This window comes from Chiloscyllium punctatum, chromosome 26, assembly GCF_047496795.1.
Source record: "Chiloscyllium punctatum isolate Juve2018m chromosome 26, sChiPun1.3, whole genome shotgun sequence".
NCBI classification, from domain to species: domain Eukaryota; kingdom Metazoa; phylum Chordata; class Chondrichthyes; order Orectolobiformes; family Hemiscylliidae; genus Chiloscyllium; species Chiloscyllium punctatum.
In genome coordinates, this window is record NC_092764.1 from 12,680,309 (window position 1) to 12,690,410 (window position 10,102).

The 10,102-nt window shown below is 42.7% G+C and overlaps 1 long non-coding RNA gene across 1 annotated transcript; it reads left to right on the plus strand.

Annotated features, from left to right (window-relative positions):
• Window positions 1-231: 231 nt before the first annotated feature.
• On the plus strand, window positions 232-4,713 carry LOC140496155 (uncharacterized). Its single transcript, XR_011964183.1, has 3 exons — window positions 232-282; window positions 3,401-3,541; window positions 4,244-4,713. It is a non-coding gene; the product is annotated as an uncharacterized lncRNA (long non-coding RNA).
• The last annotated feature ends 5,389 nt before the right edge of the window (window positions 4,714-10,102 follow it).

A 10,102-nucleotide genomic window follows, 5' to 3' on the forward strand; every position in this document is an offset into this window, starting at 1 on the left:
GACTGTATGACTCTAATTGTGATACTCTTAACATTTACAATGTGCACTCCACGTCAGCATACAGTGGATGAAAACAGTAGATGTTGGAAATCCATCACAGATCTAGATCTATCAGCATCTGTAAAGGCAAAATATGGACAATAACATTCTTCCTCAGAACTCAATATAATGATATTATAGAATACTCAAAGCCTTACAACTGGCCCTTTCTCTCTTTATAGTTCTGACACAAGGATGAACCTTAGAGGAGACATCTCTCACCATTCTGTGATACATCTTAAGGTATTTCATTGTGAATGAAAGGAGGCATAAGACAAATTAATTCTAAAATCCTGGTACTGGAGCACATAATGCTGATATTAGATGCAACAGAAAAATGAATTCCTCAACAATGACTTTCTTTACCTGGGGTGAATACAGAAATTTACAATAGAATAAATACTGATTGCGATAAAATGCTGAAGTAATCTATCCCTTGGAAGTAATTTTAAAATTTATGCGACTGTGATATTCCTGTTCAGTCACAAAGAGCGAGGCACATTGTAGAACAGCAGAACTTGATCAGAAATATTGCTGAGCAGATTTTCATTGTGAACAGTCCCCAGAAACACTGTGATTATTGTCATTATCTCACACCCTCAGTTCAGAAGAAAGAAAGGAAATGCATTTTTTTCAAACGAAGTCTTATGAGGGGTGGACATTCAGACAACAGCATTTGGGGGACATCCCTAATTGCACCTGAACTGAGTGGATCGCGAGGCCATTAAGAGTCAACTACATTGTGAGCATCAAAGAGTCATATGTAAACGAGATCAGGCAAAGATGGCAGCTCCTTAAGGGATATAGATGAGTTTTTAACAATAATCAATGATTTGTTTCAAGATTAACATTATTGAGACAAGCTTTCAATTCCAGATTTATTAATGTAATGTAAAGGCCAACAGCTTTTGTGGTGAGACATGAACCTAGAATATTAGTTTGCATTATTTGATTACCACTGTAGAGGCATCACCACAATGCTACCATTGCTCCATAGAATATAGTGCATTTTATAGTCCCAAAACATTTACACACACACACACACTCACTCTCTCTTATCTCTTATCTCTCTGCCTCCTTGGCCCACAAGCCTCATTACTGATGAAAGGTTTATGCCCGAAACATTGATTCCTCTGCTCCTTGGATGCTGTCTGACCGGCTATGCTTTTCCAGCACCACACTCTTCGACTGTCAATGTAAGGGAGGCTGTACTAACTAATTTGCACATAGTGAAGACTCATAATTAGCAAGGAAATAATAATATATCATCAGATTTTTCAGGATGTCTTTTGAGGGATAACAATTGGCCAGAATGCTGAAAAATAATTACTTCAGAATCTTAGCATCCAGCTGGGAGAGCTGGCACAATCTCAATTTAGCTTCTCACCCAAAAGAGCCAACACTCCCTCAGTACTGCTTTGAGAACCAAGGTGTTATTCTCAATATTCTTCAACATGTGACCTCTGACACAAAGGTGAGACATGGAATCCCATGAGCTCTGTTATTTTTATGGGATATTTTCATTTCTGTATGTCTTGCTGTGAGTCAGGAGGTTGGAGGCTTGTTGCTGAGACCAGAGATTGGATTTGACTGTGGATTTTAACATAGTAAGTGGCAAATTAATGGTTATTCATGGAAAACTGTTAATATTTGGATCCTTCTTTCCTCCCGTGTCCAGCACTTTCACCCCTCCCCAAACTGTAAAACCGATCTGCTCTCCAGCAACAATAATTGCTACTGAGAGAAGCAAAGCAGCTCATTTAAGAAGACAGTTGATATCATGACCTTAACAAATGGTGGGGAAGGCTTAAGTTGCCAAATAACCTACTCCAGCTCCTAATCTTGTTAAGGCCATGTCTTTTTGATCTGCACTTCCACTCCACCACCCAAACTGGCTTCTCTCTCTCTCTCTCTCTTATCAAATCTATCTATGGTGTCTCTTTAACCTCATCCATTCCTATAATCTCCATGATATCTATGTTCCTCAATGCTGACTACTTGTGCATTCCCAGTTATAATGGCTTCATCATTGATTTCAGTGCCTTCAATTGCCACGTTTGTAAAATCTCAAAATCCTCTACTTCTCTTTCCTCCACGCAGGTACAGAGAGGAAAACCCACCTCTCTGTCGTATCAGCTCATGTAGTTTGATGTCATGTGATATTTAATAGTGCTCCTTTGACAATTTACAAAACAAGGCCAAGTGAACTTTCTTGACTTATCACCCCAAGCTCACCTCATACCTGGGCACTCCCTCCTATGGTGCATTGCTTGTCAGATTCACCTGCTCCCTGTCGGCAGAGGTACTCACGAATGTCAGAATCCCCCAGAGTTCCTGCACACAGGACTGGCAAGGGAGACCTCAGCTTTCAATCCTGCCAGCCTCGTCCAAGGTTGTCACCCAGGTCGAGAGTAAATATCACCAGCTCGCTGTCCTGCTTCATCCATGTCAACACTACAATCAAGAAAGCATACCAATACCTTTACATCCTCCTAAGGTTAAGGAAATTTGGCATGTCACAAAGACTCTTACCAATTTTTGTGGATGCACCATAGAAAGCACCCCATCTGGATGAATCACAGCTTGGGATGGTAACTGCTCTGCTCAAGACCACAAGAAATTACAGAGAGTGAATGCAGCCCAGTCCATCACAACAACCAACCTTCCTTTCAATGACTCCATCTACACTTCCTGCTGCCTCGGAAAGTAGCCAAAATAATCAAAAACAACTCCCGCTCCAGTTATACACCCTTTCACTCCCTTCCATCGGGTAGAAGATACAAAAGTTTGAAAACACGTATCAACAGATTCAAGAGCAGCTTCTTCCCTACTGTATCTGACTTATGAACGGACCTCTCAAATATTACAGTAGATCTTTCTCTTCAACGTCTCTGCAGCTGTAACACTATATTCTGCATTCTGTTCTATTACACTGATATAATTATGTAAGGTATGATTTGCCTGGATAGAACACAAATCAATACTTTTCACTGAATCTTGGTACATGTGACAATAATAAGTCAAGTCAAATCAAATCAACTCACTGCAGACTCCATGTTCCAGAAAAGCACCAAACACTGTAGGAAAGAGGTCATTAACTTTTTCTGCAACTCCAGGTAAATGCCAGCACCTTCTGTCTGATGCATCACACTTACTCGATCTCTGTGACAGCACCAGCCTCCAAACAAGTCTCATTCTCTGTCTCCTCACTGTGGCTAGCAATATCTTCCCACTCTGTTTTACCCAGCCCGCTCCCCAGCCTCACAAAGCCTTCTTTCACTCGGGACATTTCACCATCTTTCCCCCCACCAGCACCAACCACAGTCGTCTCACTGAATCCCTTTCTTTGTCTCATTTCAAGAGGAAATGGACCAATTGTATGACGGAGAGATCCAAAACCAGACATTCGGCTGCTCACCCCTGACAAGGAGGGAATCCAGGCACCTTCAGGCAAAGGCCAGCTCCTGTCGAGATGAGAAACCTCCATATCCTGGAAAACCAAGTAAGGAGCATCATTCAATGCTGCTGTACTCTGCCATTCGTGCCACCAGCTCTGCACTGGCACTTCAAATGATCATGTTGTCTCGTCCTAACCAACTGCTTTATCCCCAGATCCTTGCATGGTATTTTATCTGAGACTCCCTAGCATGCCTCCACTACTCTTCCAGCCAATGCTGCACACCCATAAGATGTGGTTGGTCCAGCAGTGTACCATACACTTTGGAATGCTGTGAGCCAGCTTGTATTCGGGTCTGGTTGGCTTTATTTGAATTTGTACTGAGTGATTGACAAAGCAATGCAATCTCATAGACAATCGGCAAATGAGAAAATATTGCCTTTGACTTGCATTACCACATGCAGATTACATTAGCTGATTTAAAGGCTGATCTTATTGTGGCATTGTAATAGGCATAGTAAAATTATAACCGCACTGATTGTTGAGGGGAGGGAGAAATATTCTTATTCGCTAACCTTGTTTAGAATGGAAATTTTTGTGATGCCAAGTTTATAAATAAGTGGAGATGAACTGTATGCAAATCTTACATATATAAAATCTATTTAAATGCAAATTTAGCATGCTTAAATTCTGCTGTTCATTTCCATATTAATATACCAGAGAAAATCTCCTAAATAACTGTTAATCTCTATTTGTCACCTCTGTTTATGAGCAGATTTATTTGAGATTTTGTTCTCCTATTTGCAGGTGTTTACTTCGGTTTTGCCCTTTCTGGGATCTCTCCCACTCACTGTGCCAGCTAAACCTGGGAGCATTGGACTGGGAGAGAAAAGGAGACTATTATCCTCATCTACATCGTTAGAAGGAGGCTGGATGAAGCCCCGTTTAAGTGATGGGTTTCTTGCCTGGAAATCCTCAGAAGATACTTTACTCAATCTGGGACGGCAAATCTACTCATAGGAAGTGGAGGGGCAGCATGGTGGCTCGGAGGTCAGCACTGCTGCCTGGGATCCGGGTTCAATTCCAGCCTTGGGCAACTGTCTGTGTGGAGTTTACATATTCTCCCTGTGTCTGTGTTGGTTTCCTCTGGGTGCTCAGTTTCTTCCACAGTACCAAAGATGTCCAAGTCAGGTAGATTGACCACTCTAAATTACCTACAGTGTTCAGGGGTGTGTTAGCCATGGGAGGTGCAGAGTTGTAGGGACAGGGTGGGATGCTCTTTAGAGGGTTGATGTGGACTTGTTGGCTGAATAGCCAGTTTCCACACTGTAGGGATTCTGTGAAGGCTTAAAATTGTCTAACTGATGTACTGGATTATAAAGCTTATAACAGAAGGCTGAATCTTACTCTTTCTGGCTAAATCCAAGTTGCATTGAGTTTGTTGTAGTGTTTTTTGCCATTGCGCCTATGTGTACTCTTACCTTATCTTATCAAACCTCTTGCATTAACTACGCACCTATCCGATTCCAGTCCCACCTTACCACGCACAGTTCCTGGAATGACACGCCACTCACTACACGCACCCGCATCATCTTTCAATGTCCGCTGAGCCCCCCACTCCCCGTCAGGCACTGGCATTCTGAGACTTCCCTGCTCATTGATGGACAGAATCTGAAGATGCCAGCGAAGAGGAAGATGGCTTTGTGATTCTCAAACAGGATTGACATGGTGCTGCTGAGGAGAGGACATTGGCAGAGGCAGCCACCCTATCAGATCCTGGCAGCCTGGCCATGGGTTACCAGCTGGTTTAGTGCCATCACCAAAATATGGAGAAAAAGCCAGCACTGAAAGATGTTAACATTCCTATTTCTGTGACCTCACATTCACTCTCTCTTTGCTACTGCACCTACCAGCCACAAATACTAATAAGACCATAAGCTGTAGGAGCAGAAAGAGGTCTTTCAGACCATTGAATCTGCTGTGCCATTCATTGAGATCACGCTTAACCAATCAAAACCTCAACCCCACTTTCCTGTCTTTTCCCTGTAACCCCTGATTCTCTCATGGATTAAAAATATGTCTCTCTCAGCCTTGAATACATTTAACAAGCCAACATTCACAGCCCTGTGTGGTAAAGTATTCTGTTGTTCAATAATACTCTGCCATTCTCACTTTTTCTTGAAACATCTCCTCCCTCACTCACTCACCCACCCACCCATTCATTCACCCCCTCACTCCCCCATCAAAATCTCCCAAACCATTAACCCTGCTTGCCCTCTCAGTGCTGAGATTAGTTTTCAATAGACGTTCAGCAAAGCCTCCTGACTTCTATATTCAATGGATTGGGTTTTTGTAATGATTGGAACCATGTTGACTTCATTGACTATGAGGCTGTTGACTGGGGTGATTAATGTGGGAAAATCAGGAAAGCCCTGGCTGACAGATATAAACAGGAGATTCAGAGGCTCCTCAATTTAGGGGACTGACCCTGTGCTGTCTGGGCCACAGTCAGGGTGACACTGATGTTGTTGGTTTTTGCTTATTTTGGGGAGGAGAGAGAAGGAGAAACCTGATTCCTGAACTCGCTGAATTATATAGCCAGTTTATTAACTGGTATTCCTTTTCTATTGATGACTGATTTCTAAATCAGTCAATGTGTTTCAGGTGTAACTCATTTCTCATTAGGGGATTGCTGTTTCATTGGCTGGTTGCAACCTATATGTTCCTCTTTTCTCTTTTACTTTGAGAAAAGAACAATGTTGATTTTGTGGTAGGGCTTAGTCCTTGCACTCTAATTGTCTTTTTTTATCTATGTGTCTTCACCTGTTTTTAGTGTTTGGACTGAGCCCTTGTGAAAATAAATAAATAAATAAATAAATAAATAAACAGGGGATTTCTATGCACTGTTTCTTGTTTGATTGGACTGCCTTGTCTGTGTTTCTTACTGTTATCTTTGTGATGACTGAAAGTGGGACCCAAGGTTTGTCCTCACTTCCCTGAAAACTGGTTGAATGTTGGCGTTTGGGGTTTGACTTTGATGCCCCTTGCCCTGCGTATAGTTCTTTTTGTGAACTGTTGTTTTCTGTTTATTGTTAACTATTTTGCACTGTTTAATAAAATTTTACAAATATAAACTGGGGATTTAGAATCTCCTCAGTTCAGGGACTGATTCCAAGCTGGCTAACCACAGCCAGTGTACTGTAGGCAAGGAAATAAAGAGGATACCAGCCTCTATGCAGTTATTTCAACTTTGAACGCATAATTGGAGGAAATGGTGGGTGCAGAACCTGACTTACTAGTTTGGTCAGGCCTAGAGCATTGTCCCGGATGTGGATAAACGTGCAGGGCCTATTCACTCATCAATGCAGCAGGGAACTAACAAAAAGGGATAAATAGCCACTTGAGGCCATTGATACTAGACAAACTGGAATTTTACGATGAGCTCTGGGAATGCCTGAGGGCTTGTGGAACAGAGGCAGGTGAGGGATCAGAACTCCAGACAGGCTTTCAGGCCTTCCTCACTAGCCTAGCCTCAGTGGCATCTTCAAGTCACCACCCTGAAGGGCATCTTCCTCCAGAATGATGGCCTGGGTGCTAAGATCATTTCTTAATAGAAGTGTTAAAATGTTAGACTCTATGGGTGGCACGGTGGCTCAGGGGTTAGCACTGCTGCCTCACACCACCAGGATCCCAGGTTTGATTCTACCCTCTAGTGCCTGTCTGTGTGGAGTTTGCATATTCTTCCTGTGTCTTTGTGGGTTTCCTCTGAGTGCCCCAGTTTCCTCCCACAGTCTGAAGATGTGCAGGTTAGGTGGATCGGCCATGCTAAACTGCCCATAGTGTTCAGGAATGTGTAGGCTAGGTGGGTAAGCCATGGGAAACAAGTGCAGGGTGACAGGAATAGGGTAGGGTCTGGGTGGGATGCTGTTCAGAGGGGCAATGTGGACTTGATGGCACTGGATATGGTCGACTCCTTGCAAGCTCCTGCATGCAGATCTAAGTTTCCTAGTTCATACAATTGTTCTACACTCTTTAAACTTAATAGCATGCTTTAACTTATCTATGCTACTTAACTCTGTGATCTGCCTGTATTACTCACAAGACAAAGACTTTTACTGTGCCTCAGTACACTTGACAATAAATTCAATTTAATTCAAATGTCCTGCTTCCATGCTGTAGGGACTTTATGATTCTCTGTCCTGAGATACAGTGAAAATAGTTGTGTTGTGTGCTATCCAGGCAAATCAAGGTAAGAGAACAGAATGCAGATTAAGGTGTTACAGCCACAGAGAAGGTGCGGAGAAAGATCAACTCTAATATATGAGAGGTCCGAGGGACTTCCCCACCCTGCAGCAATTTCGTTCTCTCACTTGAGATAATGTCAGCCTACTCTTCCTTTCAATATAGACAGACTCTTATAGGTCATCTTTAGAGAGATGGCTAGTCTTTAACTGGAAAGCAAATCTTCCTCAGTGCCACTAATTGGCCAGTTCTGTGAGGTTAGAGGCTCCAAAGGTCTCTACTGTCCTCATTTCATATTGTGTGGTGCTGGAAAAGCACAGCCGGTAGGGCAGCATCCGAGGAGCAGAAGAGTCGATGTTTTGAACAGAAACTCTTCATATATCAAACCTTTTGGTAAAATGTGTGCATGTTTTACTTTTCAAAATCATGTAGAATTACAAATGATGTAAATAATTTTCCCTGATGATGGAGGTTTGGGATGCCTGTTTGACCTTGATGTAGTCTCTACCCAAAACTCAGAATGTTGCCCCTTCTGAATTCTAGGACTCAATGTGCTTTTGAAAAGGTTTCTTCACTTAGTCTTCCCCTGTTAAAGGTTGTTGCATGTTTTCATCCAGATTTCTCCCTTCCTGTGGGGGTGGTGATAGTGGAACCAGTACTATTGCTAGACTATTTCAGAAAATGTTCCTAGGACCTGGTTCGGATCCCACTTTGGGATCTGAACTTGATTCATTTAAAGCCTGGAATTAAGGGTCTAATGATTGTGAAACCACTGCCTGATTGTAAACCCAACTGGAAGAAATCTGCCTTGTTTGGCCTCCATGTGACTCCTGACCCACAGCAAGGTGATTGACTCTTTCCAGCCTCTAGGTAATAGGCATCAAACCAGAAATGCTGACCCAGCTAGTAGGCGGCACAGTGGCTCAGTGGTCAGCACTGCCGCCTCACAGCATTAGAGACTCGGATTCGATTCCGGCCTCAGGTAACTGTCTGTGTGGAGTTTGCATATTCTGCCCGTGTCTGTGTGGGTTTCCTCCAGGTGCTCCGGTTTCCTCCCACAGTCCAAAGATGTGCAGGCCAGGTGAATGGGCCATTCTAAATTGCTCATACTGTTAGGTACATTAGTCAGAGGGAAATGGGTCTGGGTGGGTTACTATTCGGAGAGTCGGTGTGCATTTGTTGGGCTGAAGGGCCTGTTTCCACACTGTAGGGAATCTAATCTAAATACCCATATCCTGTGTGTGCATTACAAGAACGACTTCCTTCGAAATGCATCAATTTTGATTGGCGAGACAGCTTTCTCAACCGAAAGAAGACAGAAAAGTGAACTCCTGGACAGTCAGCATCAGGACTGCTTCACAGTAAATAATGACAGCACAGCAAAAACCTGCAGATTCACTCATGCGGGACACAAATTTCGGAAGCCTTTCTTCATAAAGAATGATGAATATACAGAATAACCTGTCAGGTATGAGTGCTGAAATTATTTATAAAGCAGTTGGATGTGACTGGTGACTCTTTCTAGATATTCTTTTTTAATTCTCCTCATGGGATATGCTGGTGTGGTATTTGCTGCTGCTGTCATGGGCGAGGGGTGGATGTGCCCGTTCACTACTACATGCCCTCATTAGTCTATATGGTGTCTCAGAGTTGTCTTAGTGCTCAGTAGAGGGAGATGGACCACTGGTGAGCCCAAACTAAAGAGGCATATGGCTTAGTCAACAAGATGATTTATTGCATTATAGCAATAAGTATAGTTTACATTAGCATTCAGGAATAATTACTGAGGACTCCTGGGAACTGTGCAGATTAGTCTCCTCCCTTTAAGTCTTCAAGTCAGAAGTCAACTGTCTCCACCCAAAGTCTACACGTCATTAACCGATTGATTAGATTTAATGCAACGTCAGTATTAACTCTATCAGAACGATTCACTTATAACAGCAGCTTGCAATTCCAGCATCTGTTGTCCATCCTATGTGAACTTGAATTGACTGGCATAATAGACCATTTCAGAGGATAGTTCTAACAGTCGGCCATATTGCTGTGGCTCTGGAGTCAGCAGACCAGTTAAGGACAATAGATTCCCTTTTGTTTTACAGAAGGATGATAGTGATTCAAGGCACCATTACTGAGACCAGCTTGAAGGTTCAGGTTTTTATTGATTACCTTCAGACCTCATCAGCTAACAAGGTGGGACAAGAACCATTGAACCTGAGGCATTAACCTGGAACTTTTAGACTGCGAATTCAGTGCCAAATCTATGTCATCACCATCTCCCTTTCATATTCAGGTCTTCAAGTCATAGACACATTGAAGTTTTACAGCATATAAATTTTACAGCATCTTTTATACATCATCTCTGCATCTGCCATCAAACATCTATCAATTCTCATCCCATGTTCCAGCACTTCGACCATAGCCAAG